Raw genomic sequence first — 24,468 nt, 5'->3', positions numbered from 1 at the left:
TTTCAATTTCCTTTAAGGAAGGGCATGGAACACTTTCCTAGAAATAAAATAAGATTGCCTTATGAATCCATGATGAGGGACACTTATGGTTTGAGCACCAAAGACGACGATACATGACTCTATCGCTTTTATGCCAAGCTAAGGGCGTTAAACAATAGCGCTTGTTGGGAGGCAACCCAATGAATTTATCTTTTTCTTTCTGTTTTGTTGCGTCCACACCATCACAATTCTGCTGTGATTGTGTTTTTTGTGTTTCTTTTTGTGTTTGAGCCAAGCAAAACCTTTATGACTAGTCTTGGTAATGGTTGTTTAATCCTGCTGGAAAAAGACAGAAACTTTTTGCTCACGAGATGATTTTTCATTTTCATTCATAAAGAGCTTTTGAGTTGATTCTTTTTGCTGCTGGTTTATATGCCTTTTGCCCAGGCCGTCGTAATTTGTCAGATTTTTTGACGTACCAGAAGTATACGAAGTATACAGATTCTTACAGATTGGTCTGTTTTTGACAGATTCTGTTTTTGTTGAGTTGGTTGCTTGTTTTGATGAAACTATGGTTAGTATCGGGGGTACTAGCCATGGAAAAGTGAGAATACAGTAGACCAACACCAATATAGATAGAATTCAAGTTTGCTACAGTACCAAAAGAGGTGGTAGTTTGTTTTCTTGTGCTAATGTTATCACAAGTTTCTGTTTAAGTTTTGTGTTGTGAAGTTTTCAAGTTTTGGGTGATGCTCTCATGGAAAAAGAGATAAGGAGTGGAAAGATCTCAAGCTTGGGATGGCCAAGGCATCCCAAGCCAAATTCAAGGACACCAAAAAGCCTAAGCTTGGGGATGCCCCGGGAAGGCATCCCCTCTTTCGTCTTCAATCCATCGATAACATTACTTGGAGCTATATTTTTATTCACCACATGATATGTGTTTTGCTTGGAGCGTCTTGTATCTTAGGAATCTTTTATTTTTGTTGTGTCACAATCATCCTTGATGCACACCTTTTTTAGATAGAGATACATGCACTCATCGTGATTTTTGCGAGAATGCTGATAGTGCTTCACTTATATCTTTTGAGCTAGATACTTTTGATCTATGTGCTTCACTTATATCTTTTAGATCAGGGCGGTGCGTGACTTGGTAGTTGGCTTATGCTGTGAAATAGTCCCAAATGTGATAGGTACCCAAAGATGATGCAAAAACCTCCATCTTCATGTGCATTGAGTAGAAAGAGAAGTCTTGATTCCTCTCAATTAGCTTTGAGACGTGGATTTGGTAATATTAAGAGCTATGTTAGTAGGGTGTTGTGAATCTAGAAATACTTGTGTTGAAGTTAGTGATTCCCGTAGCATGCACGTATGGTGAACCGCTATGTTAGGAAGTCGTAGCATAATTGATCTATTGATTGTCATCCTTTGTGTTGAGGTCGGGATCGCGCGATGGTTAACACCTACCAACCCTTCCCCTAGGAGTATGCGTTTAGCACTTTGTTTCGATTACTAATAAAAACTTTCGCAACAAGTATGTGAGTTCTTCATGACTAATGTGAGTCCATGGTATAGATGCACTTTCACCTTCCACCATTTCTAGCCTCTCTAGTGCCGCGCAATTCTCGCCGGTGCACAAACCCACCATATGCCTTCCTCAAAAAAGCCACCATACCTACCTACTATGGCATTTTCATAGCCATTCCGAGATATATTGCCATGCAACTCCCACCGTTCCGTCTCATGACTTGTGCGGTCACTCGCATATTGCCGTTGCATGATCATAAGATAGCTAGCGAGATGTTACAACGTCATACGCCATGCTAGATCGTTGCACATCCCGGTACACTGCCGGAGGCATTTCCTATAGAGTCATCATCATTTTGAGCTTTGAGGTGTGAGAAATAAAAGTGTGATGATCATCATTATTAGAGCATTGTCCCATGTGAGGAAATAAAAAAAGAGGCCAAAGATCCCAAAAATAAATAAAAAAAGTAAAAAAAGAGAAAAAAAGAGGCCTAACAGCCCAAATGAAAAAAAAGAGAAGGGACGATGCTACTATCTTTTTCCACACGTGTGCTTCATAATAGCACCATGTTCTTCATGATTGAGAGCTTTTTGCTTTGTCACTACCATATTGTAACATCCCAAATTTCCTAATTTGGAATGTTTTACATTGTAGCTAAGCATCTATGCATATTGATTGAAATAAAGATTGCATTTGAATTCTTCCGATTTTTTCTTTTGCATTTCTATTTTTTTTCTTCACACGAGAAATGCCGGGAAATAATTTCTTGCACGCAAGAAAGAGCGGAGGAAAATGGCCCTTCAAAATGTGAGGCATTTCTGAAATATTTTGAGCCAAGAAAACCAAAGTTTTATTGTGAAAATAATTGCAAAAAAGAAAATATAGCATAAGGGGTTTTTCTGGAAAAACATTTTTTTAAAAGTTTTTATTTTGCCTTGGAAAAATGTTAAACGTGTAGAGATTTTTTTTCTGAAAATTTTGGTATATAATACCCTATATTAATTATTATTTTTGTTTCCTTTTTATTCCTTTTAGTTTCTGTTTTATTAAAAAGGCTAAAATAGGAATTTTTGTTTTAATTGGAAAGCGCCTGAGCGCGTTATAGCAGATCTAGCCCACATCCCGCCTCGCCCGGGATCCGAATCAGATCCGAGCCGGCCACCCGATCCAGCGCCCGGCCCCTCCCTCTCTCTGCTCGTGGGACCCCCTGGCCGATCCACCCCACCCGCCGGTCAAGTTTTTCCTCCTTCCTTCCCCCCGTCGGATCCCCTGCCATGCCACACCAGCCGGCCGATCCCCGCTCGGATCCGAGATTCCCTGCCGCCTGAGCCCCCCCCCCCCAAGGCCGCCTATATAAAGCCCGAGGCCACCGCACCCCGACCCCCTCCTCGCCGCCCCAGCCGCCCAACCCCCCTGCCTCGCCGGAGCAGAAGCCTCGAGCTCCTCCCTGCTCCTTGCCGAGCCCTCCCCGCACCAACCACGCCACCAGCAGCCACCCCATCGCCGCCGCGTTTCGTTTTTTCACCAAGCACCCGAGCTCGTCGCCCCGCGCCACCGCACCGCCACGCCAGAGTACTGCCGAGACCCGGAACTTCCCCGAGCTCGTGACGACCCTCCTCGCCATCCCGGAGTATGTGAACGTTGAGTATATCACACCCGATCATCACGTGGTGTCTCGAAACGAAGAACTGTCGCAACGGTGCACAGTCGGGGAGAACACAATTTCGTCTTGAAATTTTAGTGAGAGATCACCTCATAATGCTACCATCGTTCTAAGCAAGATAAGGTGCAAAAAGGATTAACATCACATGCAATTCATAAGTGACATGATATGGCCATCATCATGTGCTTCTTGATCTCCATCACCAAAGCACCGGCACGATCTTCTTGTCACCGGCGTCACACCATGATCTCCATCAACGTGTCGCCATCGGGGTTGTCGTGCTACTCATGCTATTACTACTAAAGCTACGTCCTAGCAATATAGTAAACACATCTGCAAGCACAAACGTTAGTTTAAAGACAACCCTATGGCTCCTGCCGGTTGCCGTACCATCAACGTGCAAGTCGATATTAACTATTACAACATGATCATCTCATACATCCAATATATCACATCACATCGTTGGCCATATCACATCACAAGCATACCCTGCAAAAACAAGTTAGACGTCCTCTAATTTTGTTGTTGCATGTTTTACGTGGTGACCATGGGTATCTAGTAGGATCGCATCTTACTTACGCAAACACCACAACGGAGATATATGAATTGCTATTTAACCTTATACAAGGACCTCCTCGGTCAAATCCGATTCAACTAAAGTTGGAGAAACCGACACTTGCCAGTCATCTTTGAGCAACGGGGTTACTCGTAGCGATGAAACCAGTCTCTCGTAAGCGTACGAGTAATGTCGGTCCAAGCCACTTCAATCCAACAATACCGCGGAATCAAGAAAATACTAAGGAGGGCAGCAAAACGCACATCACCGCCCACAAAAACTTTTGTGTTCTACTCGAGAAGACATCTACGCATGAACCTAGCTCATGATGACACTGTTGGGGAACGTCGCATGGGAAACAAAAAAATTCCTACGCGCACGAAGACCTATCATGGTGATGTCCATCTACGAGAGGGGATTTCTGATCTACGTACCCTTGTAGATCGCACAGCAGAAGCGTTAAGAAACGCGGTTGATGTAGTGGAACGTCCTCACGTCCCTCGATCCGCCCCGCGAACCGTCCCACGAACCGTCCCGCGATCCGTCCCACGATCTAGTGCCGAACGGACGGCACCTCCGCGTTCAGCACACGTACAGCTCGACGATGATCTCGGCCTTCTTGATCCAGCAAGAGAGACGGAGAGGTAGATGAGTTCTCCGGCAGTGTGACGGCGCTCCGGAGGTTGGTGGTGATCTAATCTCAGCAGGGCTCCGCCCGAGCTCCGCAGAAACGCGATCTAGAGGAAAAACCATGGAGGTATGTGGTCGGGCTGCCGTGGCAAAAGTCGTCTCAAATCAGCCTTAATACCTCTGTATATAAAGGTGGGAGGGGAGAGGCCTTGCCTTGAGGCTTAAGGAGCCCCAAGGGGGTCGGCCGAGCCAAGGGGGGAAGTCCTCCCCTTCCAAACCGAATCCAACTAGGTTTGGAAGGTGGAGTCCTTCTCTCCTTTCCCACCTCCCCTATTTTTCTTTCTCTTTGATTTCTTATCCTTTGGCGCATAGGGCCTTCCTGGGCTGTCCCACCAGCCCACCAAGGGCTGGTGCGCCACCCCCAAGGCCTATGGGCTTCCCCGGGGTGGGTTGCCCCCCCCCCCCCCCCCGGTGAACACCCGGAACCCATTCGTCATTCCCGGCACATTCCCGGTAACTCCGAAAACCTTCCGGCAATCAAATGAGGTCATCCTATATATCAATCTTCGTTTCCGGACCATTCCGGAAACCCTCGTGACGTCCGTGATCTCATCCGGGACTCCGAACAACATTCGGTAACCAACCATATAACTCAAATACGCATAAAACAACGTCGAACCTTAAGTGTGCAGACCCTGCGGGTTCGAGAACTATCCAGACATGACCCGAGTGACTCCTCGGTCAATATCCAATTGCGGGATCTGGATGCCCATATTGGATCCCACATATTATACGAAGATCTTATCATTTGAACCTCAGTGCCAAGGATTCATATAATCCCGTATGTCATTCCCTTTGTCCTTCGGTATGTTACTTGCCTGAGATTCGATCGTCAGTATCCGCATACCTATTTCAATCTCGTTTACCGGCAAGTCTCTTTACTCGTTTCGTAATACAAGATCCCGAAACTTACACTAAGTCACATTGCTTGCAAGGCTTGTGTGTGATGTTGTATTACCGAGTGGGCCCCGAGATACCTCTCTGTCACACGGAGTGAAAAATCCCAGTCTCGATCCATACTAACTCAACGAACACCTTCGGAGATACCTGTAGAGCATCTTTATAGTCACCCAGTTACGTTGCGACGTTTGATACAGACAAAGCATTCCTCCGGTGTCAGTGAGTTATATGATCTCATGGTCATAGGAACAAATACTTGACACGCAGAAAACAGTAGCAACAAAATGACACGATCAACATGCTACGTCTATTAGTTTGGGTCTAGTCCATCACATGATTCTCCTAATGATGTGATCCTGTTATCAAGTGACAACACTTGCCTATGGTTAGGAAACCTTGACCATCTTTGATCAACGAGCTAGTCAACTAGAGGCTTACTAGGGACAGTGTTTTGTCTATGTATCCACACATGCACTGTGTTTCCAATCAATACAATTATAGCATGGATAATAAACGATTATCATGAACAAAGAAATATAATAATAACTAATTTATTATTGCCTCTAGGGCATATTTCCAACAGTCTCCCACTTGCACTAGAGTCAATAATCTAGTTCACATCACCATGTGATTCCAACGAATCCAACACCCATATAGTTATGGGGTCTGATCACGTCTTGCTCGTGAGAGAGGTTTTAGTCAACGGTTCTGAAACTTTCAGATCCGTGTGTCCTTTACAAATCTTTATGTCATCTTATAGATGCTGCTACTATGTGCTATTCGGAAATACTCCAAATATCTACTCTACTATACGAATTTGTTTCACTACTCATAGTTATTCGGATTAGTGTCAAAGCTTGCATCGACGTAACCCTTTACGACGAACTTTTTAACCACCTCCATAATCGAGAAAAATTCCTTAGTCCATCAATTACTAAGGATAAATTTTCACCGCTGCTAGTGATTCAATCATGGATCACTCTCTGTACCTCTCAACAGACTTTGAGTTAAGGCACACATCAGGTGCGGTACCCAGCATGGCATACTTCAGATTCTACGACCAAGGCATAGAAGACGACCTTCGTCTATTCTCTTTATTCTGCCGGGGTCGGGTTTTGAGTCTTACTCAAATTCTAACCTCACAACGCAACCAAGAACTCCTTCTTTGCTGATCTATTTTGAACTCCTTCAAAAACTTGTCAAGGCATGCATCTTGTTGAAACTTCTATTAAGCGCTTTCGATCTATCTCCATAGATCTTTGATGCTCAACGTTCAAGTAGCGCAATCCAGGTATTCCTTTGAAAAACTCCTTTCAAACAACCTTGTATGCTTTACAGAAATTCTACATTACTTGTGATCCACAATATGTCAACCACATATACTTATCAGAAATTCTATAGTGCTCCCACTCACTTCTTTAGAAATACAAGTTTCTCATAAACCTTGTACAAACCCAAAATCTTTGATCATCTCATCAAAGTGTATATTCCAACTCCGAGATGCTTGCACCAGTCCATTGAAGGATCGCTGGAGCTTGCATACTTGCTAGTATCTTTAGGATCGACAAAACCTCCTGGTTGTATCACATACAATGTTTGCTCAAGGAATCCGTCGAGGAAAAAATGTTTTGACATCCTATGTGCAATATTTCATAAATAATGCAGCAACTACTAACATAATTCTAACTGACTTTTAGCATCGCTACGAGTGAGAAAGTCTCATGATAGTCAACTGTTTGATCTTGTCGGAAACATCTTTGCGACAAGTCGAGCTTTTCTTAATAGTGACTTATCACCATCATCGTCTGTCTTCCTTTTAAAGATCCATCTTTACTCTATAGTCCTATGACCATCAAGTTTTCTTCCAAAGTCTACACTTTGTTTTCATACATGGATCCTCTCTCGGATTTCATGGCCTCCAACGATTTGTCGGAATCCGGGCCCACCATTGCTTTCTCCGTAACTCGTAGGTTCACTGTTGCTCAACAACATGACCTCCAAGACAGGGTTACATACCACTCTGTAGTAGTACGCGACCTTGTCGACCTACGAGGTTTGTAGTAACTTGATCCGAAGCTCAATGATCACCATCATCAGCTTCCACTTCAATTGGTGTAGGCGCCACAGGAACAACTTCTTGTGCCCTGCTACACACTAGTCGAAGTGATGGTTCAATAACCTCATCAAGTTCTATCACCCTCCCACTCAATTCTTTCAAGAGAAACCTTTCCTCAAGAAAGAACCCATTTCTAGAAACAAACACTTTGCTTCCAGATCTGAGATAGGAGATGTATCCAACTATTTTTGGATATCTTATGAAGATGCATTTATCCGCTTTGGGTTCGAGCTTATCAGACTGAAACTTTTTCACATAAGTGTCAAAGCCCCAAACTTTCAAGAAACGACAGTTTAGATTTCTCTAAACATCAGTCTATACTGTGTCATCTCAACGGAAATACGCGGTGCCCTATTTAAAGTGAATGCGGTTGTCTCTAATGCATAACCCATAAACGATAGTGGTAATTAGATAAGAGACATCATAGCATGCACCATACCGAATAATGCGTAGCTATGACGATCAGACACATCATCACACTATGATGTTCCAGGTGGCATGAACTGCGAAACAATTTCCACGTTGTCTTAACAACGTACCAAAACTCGTAACTCAGATATTCATTTCTATGATCATATCGTAGACAGTTGATCCTCTTGTTACGACGAACTTCATTCCTGAAAAAGAATTGAACTTTTCAATATTTCAGACTTGTGATTCATTAACTAAATACTCTTGTATCTACTCAAATCATCATTGAAGTAAGAACATAATGATATCCACCGCGTGCCTCAGCACCCATTGGACTGCATACATCAAAATGTATCACTTCCAACAAGTTACGATCTTGTTTCATCTCAATGAAAACAAGGCCTTCCTCATGTGGTATGATTTGCATGTCACTAGTGATTCAAAATCAAGTGAGTATAAAGATCCATCAGCATGGAGCCTCTTCATGCAATTTATACCAACATGACTCAAGCGGCAGTGCCTCAAGTAAGTGGTACTATCATCATTACCTCGTATCTTTTGGCACCAATATCATGGACATGTGTAACACTACGATCGAGATTCAATAAACCATTGAAGGTGATTATTCAAGCAAATGGAGTAACCATTATTCTCTTTAAATGAATAATCGTATTGCAATAAACACGATCCAATCATGTTCATGCTTAACGCAAGCACTGAATAACAATTATTTAGGTTTAACACCAATCCCGATGGCAGAGGGAGCGTGCGACGTTTGATCATATCAACCTTGGAAACACTTCCAACACATATCGTCACCTCGACTTTAGCTAGTCTCCGTTTATGTCGTAGCTTTCATTTCGTGTTACTAATCACTTAGCAACCGAACTGGTATCCAATACCCTCGTGCTACTAGGAGTACTAGTAAAGTACACATCAACATCATGTATATCAAATATACTTCTTTCGACTTTTGCCAGCCTTCTTATCTACCAAGTATCTAGAGTTGCTCCGCCTCAGTGACCGTTCCCCTCATAACAGAAGCACTTAGTCCCGGGCTTTGGGTTTAATCTAGGGTCTCTTCATTAGTGCAGCAACTGTTTTGCCGTTTCACGAAGTATCCCTTCTAGCCCTTGCCTTTCTTGAAACTTAGTGGTTTTACTAACCATCAACTATTGATGCTCCTTCTTGATTTCTACTTTCATAGTGTCAAACATCGCGAATCGCTCAAGGATCATTGTATCTATCCTTGATATGTTATAGTTCATCATGAAGCTCTCACAGCTTGGTGGCAGTGACTTTGGAGAACCATCACTATCTCATCTGGAAGATTAACTCCCACTTGATTCAAGCGATTGTCGTACTCAGACAATCTGAGCACAGGCTCAACAATTGAGCTTTTCTCCTTTACTTTGTGGACAAAGAATCTTGTCAGAGGTCTCGTACCTCTTAACAAGGGCACAAGCATGAAATCATAATTTCATCTCTTTAGAACATCACTTATGTTCCGTGACGTTTCAAAACGTCTTCGGCGCCTTGCTTCTAAGCCATTAAGTATTTTGCACTGAACTATCGTGTAGTCATCAGAAACGTGTATGTCGGATGTTCACAGCATCCACAGACGACGCTCGAGGTGCAGCACACCGAGTGGTGCATTAAGGACACAAGCCTTCTGCGCAGCAACGAGGACAATCCTCGGCTTTACAGACTCAGTCTGCAAAGTTTGCTACCATCAACTTTCAACTAAATTTTCTCTAGGAACATATAAAAACAGTAGAGCTATAGCGCAAGCAACATCGTAATTCGCAAAGACCATTAGACTATGTTCATAACAATTAGTTCAATTAATCATATTACTTAAGAACTCCCACTCAAAAAGTACATCTCTCTAGTCATTTGAGTGGTACATGATCCAAATCCACTATCTCAAGTCCTTTCATCACGTGAGTCGAGAATAGTTTTAGTGGTAAGCATCTCTATGCTAATCATATCAACTATACGATTCATGCTCAACCTTTCGGTCTCATGTGTTCCGAGGCCATGTCTGCACATGCTAGGCTCGTCAAGCTTAACCCGAGTGTTCCGCGTGTGCAACTGTTTTGCACCCGTTGTATGTGAATGTTGAGTCTACCACACCCGATCATCACGTGGTGTCTCGAAACGAAGAACTGTCGCAACGGTGCACAGTCGGGGAGAACACAATTTCGTCTTGAAATTTTAGTGAGAGATCACCTCATAATGCTACCGTCGTTCTAAGCAAGATAAGGTGCAAAAAGGATTAACATCACATGCAATTCATAAGTGACATGATATGGCCATCCTCATGTGCTTCTTGATCTCCATCACCAAAGCACAGGTACGATCTTCTTGTCACCGGCGTCACACCATGATCTCCATCATCATGATCTCCATCAACGTGTCGCCATCGGGGTTGTCGTGCTACTCATGCTATTACTACTAAAGCTACGTCCTAGCAATATAGTAAACACATCTGCAAGCACAAACGTGAGTTTAAAGACAACCCTATGGCTCCTGCCGGTTGCCGTACCATCGACGTGCAAGTCGATATTAACTATTACAACATGATCATCTCATACATCCAATATATCACATCACATCGTTGGCCATATCACATCACAAGCATACCCTGCAAAAACAAGTTAGACGTCCTCTAATTTTGTTGTTGCATGTTTTACGTGGTGACCATGGGTATCTAGTAGGATCGCATCTTACTTACGCAAACACCACAACGGAGATATATGAATTGCTATTTAACCTTATACAAGGACCTCCTCGGTCAAATCCGATTCAACTAAAGTTGGAGAAACCGACACTTGCCAGTCATCTTTGAGAAACGGGGTTACTCGTAGCGATGAAACCAGTCTCTCGTAAGCGTACGAGTAATGTCGGTCCAAGCCGCTTCAATCCAACAATACCGCGGAATCAAGAAAAGACTAAGGAGGGCAGCAAAACGCACATCACCGCCCACAAAAACTTTTGTGTTCTACTCGAGAAGACATCTACGCATGAACCTAGCTCATGATGCCACTGTTGGGGAACGTCGCATGGGAAACAAAAAAATTCCTACGCGCACGAAAACCTATCATGGTGATGTCCATCTACGAGACGGGATTTCTGATCTACGTACCCTTGTAGATCGCACAACAGAAGCGTTAAGAAACGCGGTTGATGTAGTGGAACGTCCTCACGTCCCTCGATCCGCCCCGCGAACCGTCCCACGAACCGTCCCGCGATCCGTCCCACGATCTAGTGCCGAACGGACGGCACCTCCGCGTTCAGCACACGTACAGCTCGACGATGATCTCGGCCTTCTTGATCCAGCAAGAGAGACGAAGAGGTAGATGAGTTCTCCGGCAGCGTGACGGCGCTCCGGAGGTTGGTGGTGATCTAATCTCAGCAGGGCTCCGCCCGAGCTCCGCAGAAACGTGATCTAGAGGTAAAACCGTGGAGATATATGGTCGGGCTGCCGTGGCAAAGTTGTCTCAAATCAGCCCTAAAACATCCGTATATACAGGTGGGAGAGGGGGGGCCTTATCTTGGGGCTCAAGGAGCCCCAATGGGGTCGGCCGAGCCAAAGGGGGGAAGGTCTCCCCTTCCAAACCGAATCCAACTTGGTTTGGAAGGTGGAGTCCTTCTTCCCTTTCCCACCTCCTCCTTTTTTTTTCTTTTCTCTTTGATTTTCTTCCTATGGCGCATAGGGACTTCTTGGGCTGTCCCACCAGCCCACTAAGGGCTGGTGTGCCATCCCCAAGGCCTATGGGCTTCCCCGAGGTGGGTTGCCCCCCCCCCCCGGTGAATACCCGGAACCCATTCGTCATTCCCGGCACATTCCCGGTAACTCCGAAAACCTTCCGGCAATCAAATGAGGTCATCCTATATATCAATATTCGTTTCCGGACCATTCCGGAAACCCTCATGACATCCGTGATCTCATCTGGGACTCCGAAAAACATTCGGTAAACAACCATATAACTCAAATACGCATAAAACAACGTCGAACCTTAAGTGTGCAGACCCTGCGGGTTCGAGAACTATGTAGACATGACCTGAGTGACTCCTCGGTCAATATCCAATAGCGGGACCTGGATGCCCATATTGGATCCGACATATTCTACGAAGATCTTATCGTTTGAACCTCGGTGCCAAGGATTCATATAATCCCGTATGTCATTCCCTTTGTCCTTCGGTATGTTACTTGCGTGAGATTCGATCGTCAGTATCCGTATACCTATTTCAATCTCGTTTACCGACAAGTCTCTTTACTCGTTCCATAATACAAGATCCCGCAACTTACACTAAGTCACATTGCTTGCAAGGCTTGTGTGTGATGTTGTATTACCGAGTGGGCCCCGAGATACCTCTCCGTCACACGGAGTGACAAATCCGAGTCTCGATCCATACTAACTCAACGAACACCTTCGGAGATACCTGTAGAGCATCTTTATAGTCACCCAGTTATGTTGCGACGTTTGATACACACAAAGCATTCCTCCGGTGTCAATGAGTTATATGATCTCATGGTCATAGGAACAAATACTTGACACGCAGAAAACAGTAGCAACAAAATGACACGATCAACATGCTATGTCTATTAGTTTGGGTCTAGTCCATCACATGATTCTCCTAATGATGTGATCCCGTTATCAAGTGACAACACTTGCCTATGGTCAGGAAACCTTGACCATCTTTGATCAACGAGCTAGTCAACTAGAGGCTTACTAGGGACAGTGTTTTGTCTATGTATCCACACATGCACTGTGTTTCCAATCAATACAATTATAGCATGGATAATAAACGATTATCATGAACAAAGAAATATAATAATAACTAATTTATTATTTCCTCTAGGGCATATTTCCAACAAACCACCCAGTGCACAACCATGGGGGCCTCAACCATGGAGGAAATGGGAACCACCGCAACAACAGCAACTTAAAGAATGGTGGTACTGGCACTCAGCATCATTCAGCTCCAGCTCAGAAGTATCTGAATCACATCACCTGCTTCAAGTGTCAGAAGACGGGACACTATGCCACTGAATGTCCCCAGAACAAGCAGGGAAATGGAAACGGCAACGGAAACTCTGCAGCAAAGAAGCCCAATCCTTTTCCTCGAGCTCAAGTGAATCACATTGATGTTGAAGAGGTATATGATCACCCCGATACTGTGGTTGGTAAGTTTTTGCTAAATTCACGTCCAGTATTGGTACCTTTTGATTCTGGTGCAACGCATTCATTCATATCAAGGGTAGTTGTGGAAAAGTATAGTTTGCCAACTAGAACCCTCAGCCAGCCTATTAAGGTCAGTTCCCCAGGAGGCATGATGACAGCCGGGATAGGATGCCATGCTTTGAGTCTCAACATCGGGAACCATAATTTCCCCACCGACCTCATCGTATTAGAGTCCCAGGGATTGGATGTAATCCTAGGCATGGATTGGTTGGCCAAGTATGAAGGAAATATTGATTGTGCCCTTAAGTCTATTTTGCTCACCACCCCCGAGCAAAAGCGGATTAAGTACGTGTCTCAGCGCTCGACACGGAGTAAACGAGTAAACTCTCTCACGGGAGTAGTCCAGGAGGAAGTACCAATTGTACAGGAATACCCAGATGTATTTCCGGAGGAATTGCCGGGCATGCCACCTGATAGAAAGATTGAGTTCCTGATTGAGCTATTACCCGGAACAGCCCCGATATCCAAGAGACCCTATCGGATGCCTGCAAATGACTTGGTAGAAATCAAGAAGCAAATTAAGGAGTTGTTGGACAAAGGGTATATTCGCCCAAGTTCTTCACCTTGGGGAGCCCCAGTGCTCTTAGTTGAAAAGAAGGATAAGTCCTTGAGAATGGTTGTCGATTATTGTGCATTGAACGAGGTGACCATCAAGAACAAGTACCCCTTGCCGATGATCAATGATCTGTTTGACCAGTTAGTTGGAGCCCGAATATTCTCCAAGATCGATCTTCGATCCGGGTATCATCAGCTGAAGATTCGTGAACAGGATATACCCAAGACAGCCTTCACCACTCGGTACGGCTTGTACGAGTACACGGTCATGTCATTTGGACTGACTAATGCTCCGGCACATTTTATGAATCTGATGAACAAGGTATTTATGGAATACTTGGACAAGTTTGTCGTGGTGTTCATCGATGACATACTGATATTCTCCAAGAACGAGGAGGAGCACAAGGAACATCTGCGTCTAGTTCTGGAGAAACTTCGAGAGCATAATATGTATGCAAAGTTTAGCAAATGTGAGTTTTGGTTGAAGGAAGTCGGATTCCTCAGACACGTCATCTCAGGAGAAGGAATAGCAGTGGACCCTGCCAAGGTCGCAGCAGTCACCGAATGGGTAGCACCCACGTCAGTCAAGGAGATCCGCAATTTCCTCGGACTTGCCGGATATTACCGGAGGTTCATTGAGAATTTATCAAAGATCGCCAAGCCCATGACAAAGTTGTTGAAGAAGGAGTCCAAGTATGTTTGGACTGAGGAATGTGAAACCAGTTTTCAAGAGTTGAAGAAACGTCTGGTTACAGCCCCAGTGCTGATATTGCCGAACATTCGGAAGGATTTCCAGGTTTACTGTGACGCTTCCCGTCAAGGGCTCGGAGGAGTGCTCATGCAAGAAGGTAAAGTTGTAGCCTATGCATCCAGACAGCTTAGACCCCATGAGTTGAATTATGCCACGCATGACTTGGAGCTAGCATCCGTAGTGCACGCTCTCAAGACCTGGAGACATTTCCTGATCGGAAATAGTTGTGATGTTTACACTGATCACAAGAGCCTGAAGTATATCTTCACGCAGAAGGAGTTGAACCTCAGACAGAGGCGATGGCTAGAATTGATCAAGGACTATGACATGGGATTGCATTATCACCCAGGCAAGGCAAATGTTGTAGCCGATGCGTTGAGCCGCAAGAGTTATGTGAACACACTCATAGCAGGAGGGTTACCCCAGGAGTTAGCCGATGACCTCCGAGAGCTCAAATTGGAAATAGTTCCAAGAGGATTTGTTGCCACACTAGAAATTCAGTCCACTTTGACAGAAAAGATCCACGGGGCACAGAAATCAGACAATGAGATAGCTGAGATTAAGCAGAAAATGAAAGACGGGAAGGCTAAAGGTTTTCGTGAGGATGAACACGGAACTTTATGGTTTGAGGATCGCATTTATGTGCCCAATGATCCCGAACTCAGGAAGTTGATACTTCAGGAGTCCCATGATTCCCCATACTCGATACACCCCGGCAACACCAAGATGTATCTGGATCTGAAAGAAAGTTTCTGGTGGACAGGACTGAAGAAAGACATTGCCGAGTTAATAGCAATATGCGATGTTTGTCAGCGAGTAAAAGCCGAGCATTAGAAGCCAGCAGGTTTGCTTCAACCTCTGTCGATACCCGAGTGGAAATGGGAAAAGCTTGGTATGGATTTCATCACAGGATTACCCAGGACCCGTTCTGGCTATGATTCTATTTGGGTTGTGGTCGATCGTTTGACCAAGGTAGCTCACTTCATTCCTGTGAAGACTACTTACACGAGTGCCAAGCTGGCCAAGATATACATGACCAGGATCATATGTCGACATGGAGTACCGAAGAGTATTGTGTCAGATAGAGGGACTCAGTTCACATCAAAATTTTGGCACCAACTGCATGAAACCTTGGGAACGAGATTGGAGTTCAGTACAGCTTTTCACCCACAGGCAGATGGACAGACCGAGAGAGTCAATCAGATTCTGGAGGACATGTTGAGAGCTTGCGCACTAGACTATGGGTCTAGTTGGGATGACAATTTGCCTTATGCCGAGTTCTCATACAACAACAGCTATCAGACCAGTCTGAAGATGGCCCCTTTCGAAGCTCTATACGGAAGGAGGTGCAGAACACCGTTGATGTGGGATGGAGTTGGAGACCGACAACTTTTTTGTCCCGACCTTATCCGAGATTCTGAAGAGAAGGTCAAGCTGATTCGTGACCGACTCAAGATAGCTCAGTCCAGGCAGAAAAGTTATGCCGACAGCAAACGCAAAGAAGTAACATACAAAGTGGGAGACCGAGCATATCTTCGGGTGTCTCCACTTCGAGGAATCAAGAGATTTGGTGTGAAAGGAAAGTTAGCACCCCGATTCATTGGCCCCTACAAAATTCTTGAAGGTAGAGGCGAAGTTGCATATAAACTGGAACTGCCGGAAGGATTGTCCGGAGTTCATGATGTCTTCCATGTTTCCCAGTTGAAGAAATGCCACGCTAAGATGGTTGATGTTCCGTTGAGAGATACAGTGCCCCTAGAGGCCATACAGCTCGACAGTGATCTGACATATGAGGAGAAACCCGTCAGGATTCTCGAGACTGCCGACAGAGTTACCCGCAGCAAGATCATCAAGTTCTGCAAGGTGTTGTGGAGCCATCACACCGAGGAAGAAGCCACGTGGGAACGAGAAGAGGATCTTCGTCGAGACCACCCGCACCTATTTTCTAGCCAACCCGAATCTCGAGGGCGAGATTCATCTTAAGGTGGGTAGGTTTGTAACATCCCAAATTTCCTAATTTGGAATGTTTTACATTGTAGCTAAGCATCTATGCATATTGATTGAAATAAAGTTTGCATTTGAATTCTTTCGATTTTTGCTTTTGCATTTCTATTTTTTTTCTTCACACGAGAAATGCCGGGAAATAATTTCTTGCACGCAAGAAAGAGCGGAGGAAAATGACCCTTCAAAATGTGAGGCATTTCTGAAATATTTTGAGCCAAGAAAACCAAAGTTTTATTGTGAAAATAATTGCAGAAAAGAAAATATAGCATAAGGGGTTTTTCTGAAAAAACATTTTTTAGAAGTTTTTATTTTGCCTTGGAAAAATGTTAAACGTGTAGAGATTTTTTTTCTGAAAATTTTGGTATATGATACCCTATATTAATTATTATTTTTGTTTCCTTTTTATTCCTTTTAGTTTATATTTTATTCAAAAGGCTAAAATAGGAATTTTTGTTTTAATTGGAAAGCGCATGAGCGCGTTATAGCAGATCTAGCCCAGATCCCGCCTGGCCCGGGATCCGAATCAGATCCGAGCCGGCCACCCGATCCAGCCCCGGACCCCTCCCTCTCTCTGCTCGTGGGACCCCCTGGCCGATCCACCCCACCCGCCGGTCACCTTCTTCCTCCTTCCTTCCCCCCGTCGGATCCCCTGCCATGCCACATCGGCCGGCCGATCCCCGCTCGGATCCGAGATTCCCTGCCACCTGAGCCCCACCCCCCCCCCCTGAGGCCGCCTATATAAAGCCCGAGGCCACCGCACCCCGACCCCCTCCTCGCCGCCCGAGCCGCCCGACCCCCCTGCCTCGCCGGAGCACAAGCCTCGAGCTCCTCCCTGTTCCTTGCCGAGCCCTTCCCGCACCAACCGCGCCACCAGCAGCCACCCCATCGCCGCCGCGTTTTGTTTTTTCACCAAGCATACCCGAGCTCGTCGCCCCGCGCCACCGCACCGCCTCGCCGGAGTACTGCCCAGTCCCGGAACTTCCCCGAGCTCGTGACGACCCTCCTCGCCACCCCGGACCTCTCCAATGCCTCCAAAGGACGCCGGAGGTTCGCCGCGTCCCCCTGGTGCTCTCGCCGTCGCCGAAGGACCACCGGAGCATCATCCTCGACCACCGCCACCTCCCTGCTCGCCGGAGTTGAGCCCAGCCAACCCCACTGTGAGTTCATTAACCCCATCTCTGCCTTAGCCGTTCGATCGGATATAAACGGTATAGATTAGACAGGGTTACCCCTTCGGTTTTTAGTTAAAAGACCGAGTCGGTTTTACTTCACTTAAGTTTTAGCCGAGAGGATTTTCTTAAGTTTCGGCCGTTTGTTAGTTTTCCCCGCAGCACTCACCCCCTTAGCCAATCAGAGCACGCCACATACCCCCCCCCCGGTTGACTAGTTAGTTCTTTGTTTTTTCTGTTTAATTCAAAAACAGAGAAAGTTGTAATTTTTTTCCCCTATAACTTTTGATCTAGAGATCCAATGAGAATGATTCTTTTTCCAGTAGATCACAATGTTTTTGTAGTTTTTAAAAACATATTATGTGCCTATGTTTGAAGTTTCAAAATTTGAATTAGATCAGATTTAGTTTAAATCTTGTTTTGCCTATTCCAGGAGTTTAAAAATAGCTTTTAATTTGATTCTTTTTGCTATTGCTTCCTAGTGATTATATCTTACTGCAGTATAAGTTTCAAAAAAATTTAAATATTTTTACTTGGAGTTTTAACAGAAACAATTTCTGCCTTAGTTATGTGAAGTGAATTCTTTCACTTAGGCCATAGCTATTTTATACTTGTGATGTTATTTTACTTGTTGATTGATTGTAGTGCTTATGGTGTGTATTTGTTTGTATCGGTAGATCACCCGGAGTGCGAAGCTTGTTACTTAGAAGCGCTCGATCAAGACAACTATCATCAAGGCAAGTCATTTTGATCATACTATCACCTATGTTTTTTCTATGCATGGTAGTTTCACCTTTCTTTGCCCTATTGCATGTTGCATAGGTACTTGGAAATTTTAGTATAGGTTGTAGTATCATGTGGTAGGCACACAACAACCCCGATACTTGGCCTGGGACGACAATTTCATATGGCTATGCTTGAGTAGACGGGATTTTGGTTGAGTGCATAACACGAGTGATGCGAGGATGATTAAATAACCAAGACCGGTTAAGACAAGATTTTCAAGACCCCGTGAAGAAATGCAACTCTGGGTGAAGGACGGTTTGACGGGCTCCCTAGAGAAACCAGTGGACGACCCCGGGATGCTGGAGACGGCCATGACATCTTGCGGAAAGCTTCACCCAGGCTCGAAGAGATGGACGGAGGCTTCAAGACCCAAGGCTTACCTGCACAGCCACAAGTCATTATGGGCTCTGGCTTGGTTGGACAACGCGGCGACTCTGGACAGGCGGTGCTAGCAGATGTAGAAGAACGGTAGGAATGGATGGGCACCGACAAGGATTCAGAGGGACCCATTGAAAGACCATGTTTTGATCATCCGGTCTTCAAGCACCCTGAAGTGCGAGGACATACTCAGAGGCGATCAAATCTTGTGGGGAAGGTGTGCAAAACTCTGCAGAGTGCCCAAACCAAATCGATTAGCCGTGTCCACGGTCATGGACAACTTGAGCCGAAGGCATTGAAATTTCCCTAAACTCTCGACACAACTTAATAATGATGTGGGAATTAACAACAACTCAGGTACGAGAATTGGTTGGCGGAACCATCTCGTTAACAACAAACAATGTAGTAATATTTTGCTTTCAGCCCCTCTTGTTGTAGGAGAAAATTGGCTTTATGCAAAACTTATAGCCCCACCTGCCAAATATGCATGTAGAGATAGTTGGTTATTATTTTACCCCTCTCTTTGATGACTTGCCGGCATATTCCATATGCTGACCTACACGGCTGCAACGTATCATGTTGCAGAGTACTTTTCCGACCAGGAGTGAGGCTACGATCTACGCTCAACGACATGCCCTGGAGTCGGATGGACTCGTCTACCTAATGCTTCCCCTAGTCTTCGTTAGATATCTCATGAGATGGCCTTCAGCCACTTTATTGTAATCCATTATTGTAATAAAGTACTCGTTATGAGATTTCGATTAATAAAGCTGTGTGATTGAACTCTTGATATATACATTGATGTACTGAGTGTGTACCAGCATGATCTTGGGATGGTACGGAAACACCAGAGGCTTGACTCGTATTGAGTCGGGTCGCTACACATATGCTAGTGGGAATCTTCATTATATAACTTGGCTTGTATATTCCAATGATGGGCTTCCTCAAAATTGCCCTAGGTCTTCATGAGCAAGCAAGTTGGATGCACACCCACTAGTTTTCCTTTTGAGCTTTCACATACTTATAGCTCTAGTGCTTCTCTTGTATGGCAATCCCTACTCATTCACATTGACATCTATTAATGGGCATCTCCATAGCCTTTTGATACGCCGAGTCAATGTGACCATCTCCTCCTTTTTGTCTCACAACCACCACCACACTCTATTCCACCTATAGTGCTATATCCATGGCTCACGCTCATGTATTGCGTGATAGTTATAAAAAGTTTGAGAAAGTAAGAGTGCGAAAACAATTACTTGGCCAATACCGGGGTTGTGCGTGATTTACATTAGTTGTGTGAGGATGATGGAGCATAGCCAGACTATATGATTTTGTAGGGATAACTTTCCTTGGCCTTGTTATTTTTAAAGTTCATGATTACTTTGCTAGTTTGCTTGAAGTATTATCGTTTTCATGTTGATAGCAAACTATTGTTTCGAATCTTACGGATCTGAACATTCATGTCACGTGAAAGAAGTTGCAAAGGACAACTATGCTAGGTAGCATTCCACATCAAAAAATCATTCTTTATCACTTCCCTACTCGAGGACGAGCAAGAGTTAAGCTTGGGGATGCTTGATACGTCTCCAATGTATCTATAATTTTTTATGGTTTCATGTTATTATCTTGTCAAACTTTGGATGTTTTGCATGCCTTTTATACATTTTTTGGGACTAACTTATTAACTCAGTGCCAAGTGCCAGTTCCTGTTTTTTTTCATGTTTTTGACCCCTTTCTGAGGAGAATTTGAAACGGAGTCCAAACGGAATAAAATCCCCGAAAAGATTTTTTTCCGTAACGAAAGAAGATCGGGATACTTGAGAGCCAAGGCAGGGGGTCCCCAGGGGCCCCACAAGCCCCCACCCCACGACCAGGGGGGAGGCCGCTGCCCTCAGGCTTGTGGGCCCCCTGGACCTCCTTTGCCCTCGGCTTTGCGCCTATATACGCCCAAATATTCCACAAAAAATAAGGAGATCGTCAAAAGTACTTTTCCGCCGCCGCAAGCTTCTGTCTCCGCAAGATCCCATCTGGGACACGTTCTGGTGCCCTGCCGGAGGGGGATTCGGATACAGAGGGCGTCTTCATCAACACCATGACCTCTCCGATGATGCGCGAGTAGTTCACCATAGACCTGCGGGTCCATAGCTAGTAACTAGATGGCTTCTTCTCTCTCTTGGATCTTCAATACAAAGTTCTCCATGATCTTCATGGAGATCTATCTGATGTAATCTTTTTTTGCGGTATGTTTGTCAAGATCCGATGAATTGTGGATTTATGATCAGATTATCTATGAATCTTATTTGAGTTTCTCCTGATATCTCTTATGCTTGATTTCATATCCTTGTAATTCTCTTCGAGTTGTGGGTTTTGTTTGGCCAACTAGATCTATGATTCTTGCAATGGGAGAAGTGCTTGGTTTTGGGTTCATATCATGCGGTGACCTCACCCAGTGACAGAAGGGGTAGCAAGGCATGTATCGTGTTGTTGCCATCAAGGGTAAAAAGATGGGGTTTTCATCATTGGTTTGAGATTATCCCTCTACATCATGTCATCTTGCTTAAGGCGTTACTCTGTTCGTCATGAACTCAATACAGTAGATGCATGCTGGATAGCGGTCGATGTGTGGAGTAATAGTAGTAGATGCAGAAAGTATCAGTCTACTTGTCTCAGACGTGATGCCTATATGTATGATCATTGCCTTAGATATCGTCATGACTTTGTGCGGTTCTATCAATTGCTCGACAGTAATTTGTTCACCCACTGTAATACTTGCTATTTTGAGACAAGCCTCTAGTGAACACTATGGCCTCCAGGGTCTACTCCACACCATATTTTCAGCCTTACACTTTTTACTTCGTTGCACTTTTCGCCTTCACATCTCAATTTGCAAACAATCTTGAAGGGATTGACAACCCCTTTAAAGCATTGGGTGCAAGCTCTTTTGTGTTTGCGCAGGTACTCTAGACTTGACGAGATTCTCCTACTGGATTGATACCTTGGTTCTCAAACTGAGGGAAATACTTACTGCTCTTGTGCTGCATCACCCTTTCCTCTTCAAGGGAAAAACCAACGCAAGCTCAAGAGACGACAGAAGGATCTCTGGCACCACTGCCGGGGAAGGACTTTTGTTGACGTAGCAAGAACCTCCGGCTATAAAAGAACTGGTGTTTGGTCAGAAAACGGGGTTGTGAAACAGAGAAGAAACAGAGAGATCCAATCTTGGAGGGACTCCACACCTCTAGGAGCCATGACACCCAAGGACCAGAGGGGGAATCCTTCTCCCATCTAGGTATAAGGCCAAACAATAATAATAAGGAGGGGGGTCTCACCCCTCTCTCCCGATGGCGTTGGAGTGTCGTTGGGGGAATCATCATGTGACGACGATCTACTACAACAACTCCGACATCTTCATTAACACCTCCATGACCTTCACTCATATATTATTAGCGGTCCACTCTCCCACAACCTGTTGTACCCCCAAATTTAACATGGTGCGTTATGTTATATATTATAATCCAATGATGTGTAACCGTCATGTGATGTTTGAGTAGACTCGCTTTGTCCTATGTGTTGATTAATGATCATGATTGGTTTAAGTTGCATGTTTTGTTTGGTTGTTGTCCTATCATGTCTTCCTTGCCACGCACACATGTGGCATTCCCGCTATAGGGTGTTGCAATATGTTCATGACTTTGCTTACTATCAGGATTACATGAGCGACAAAAACATAAACTAGGGTAAGGGAATTGTTGCATATGGGATAAAGGGGACTTCATACTTAAGGCTATGGTTGGGTTTACCTTAATGATATATATTAGTTGTGGACGCTTGCTAGATTCGCAATCATAAGTTCATGTGATCCAATTACAGAAAGTGTGTTAGATTATGCCTCTCCCTCAAATAAAACTTCAACAAAGATGACCGATCTATTTATCAGTTGCCTAGGACAATCTCACAAATTCTACCAGCACTTTTGCACACTCGCTATACTAACTTAATTGTAATTCATCTAAACAGCCCATAACTTTTATTTAAATATTCTTTATTATCTTGCAAACCTATCCAATTACACCTACAAACTAGTTTTATTTGTTCTTCTAGGTAAATTAAATGTTAGTGTGTGTAGAGTTGTATCAGTGGTCGATAGAACTTGAAGAAGATATTAATCCTATCTTTAGATCCTCACTGGGTTCGACACTCTTATTTATCGAAAAGGCTACAAACTACCCCTATAATTATGGTTTATCAAGACTTTTTTTGGTGCCGTTGCTGGGGAGCAATAGCGTAGAGTGAATATTCTCATGTGTGCTTGTTTTCTTTATCTCTAAGTAAATGTTATTTTGTGTTATTATTTTATATCTTTAATTATGGGTAGGAAACATAAAATACCAAAAAATAGTTGTACTTGCTAACCGGGAGGTTGAGGGACCACCTATATACCTCACTGTTGAAGCTTTCTACTTGGATCATCTTCGAACCCTTTGTGCGAGTGTTGAAAAACCAACTAGCTTAGTAGAGGGAAAATCATTAGATGAGCATGCTTATTTCGTGCATCACCACTTGTCTCAAAAAGGGAAACTCTTATCGGGTCAAGTATCTTGCTTGGAATGCTACGCTTGAAAATTATGCAGACATTATGATTTTACTTGCCTCCTAACTTTTCACACATAGACAATAATTATAAAAGCCCCCTAATTATTATTAGATCCTTTCATTATTAGTTTAATATCTCTGGAAATATTTTTCCACCTATATATCAATTCCCGTTATTGCCGGGTAAACCACTAAACTCTTCCGATGACCCCAGAACGCTTCTGGTTTCTCTCAAAACTGTTACTAATATTAATATAACTATTTTATAAATATTTTATTATAACTCTTACTCCACAAGCACTCAGCAGATTATGATTCTGTAAAGCATGTGAACCTGTAGGTTCGGTAAATCCTACACATGAGCAAAACCCCTTTCGTTCAATGACCAATCGCGGAACCGTGTGTTGGAAATATGCCCTAGAGGCAATAATAAAATAGTTATTATTATATCTCCTATTTCGAGATAATCATTTATTATCCATGCTATAATTGTATTGAATGGAAACACAAATGCATGTGTGGATATATCGACAAAACAATGTCCCTAGTGAGCCTCTAGTTGATTGTCTCGTTGATCAAAGATGGTTAAGGTTTCCTAGCCATAGACAAGTGTTGTCACTTGATAACGGGGTCACATCATTAGGGGAATGATGTGATGGACAAGACCCAAACTATAAACTTAGCATGTGATCGAGTCATTTTGTTGCTATTGTTTTATGCATGTCAAGTATACGTTCCTATGACCATGAGATCATGTAACCCCCGGACACCGAAGGAATGCCTTATGCGTATCAAATGTCGCAACGTTACTGGGTGACTATAAAGGTGTTCTACAGGTATCTCCGAAGGTGTCCCTTGAGTTAGCATGGATCAAGACTGGGATTTGTCACTCCGTGTGACGGAGAGGTATCTCGGGGCCCACTCAGTAATACAACATCACAAACAAGCCTTGCAAGCAATGTGGCTAAAGAGTTAACCACGGTATCTTGTATTACGGAACGAGTAAAGAGACTTGCCGGTAACGAGATTGAAATAGGTATAAAGATACCGACGATCGAATCTCAGGAAAGTAACATACCGAAGGATAAAGGGAACATTATACGGGATTAACTGAATCCTTGACATAGAGGTTCAATCAAT

Source organism: Hordeum vulgare, chromosome 7H, assembly GCF_904849725.1.
Source record: "Hordeum vulgare subsp. vulgare chromosome 7H, MorexV3_pseudomolecules_assembly, whole genome shotgun sequence".
Classification (NCBI taxonomy): Eukaryota; Viridiplantae; Streptophyta; class Magnoliopsida; order Poales; family Poaceae; genus Hordeum; species Hordeum vulgare.
This window is presented reverse-complemented; position numbering follows the sequence as displayed.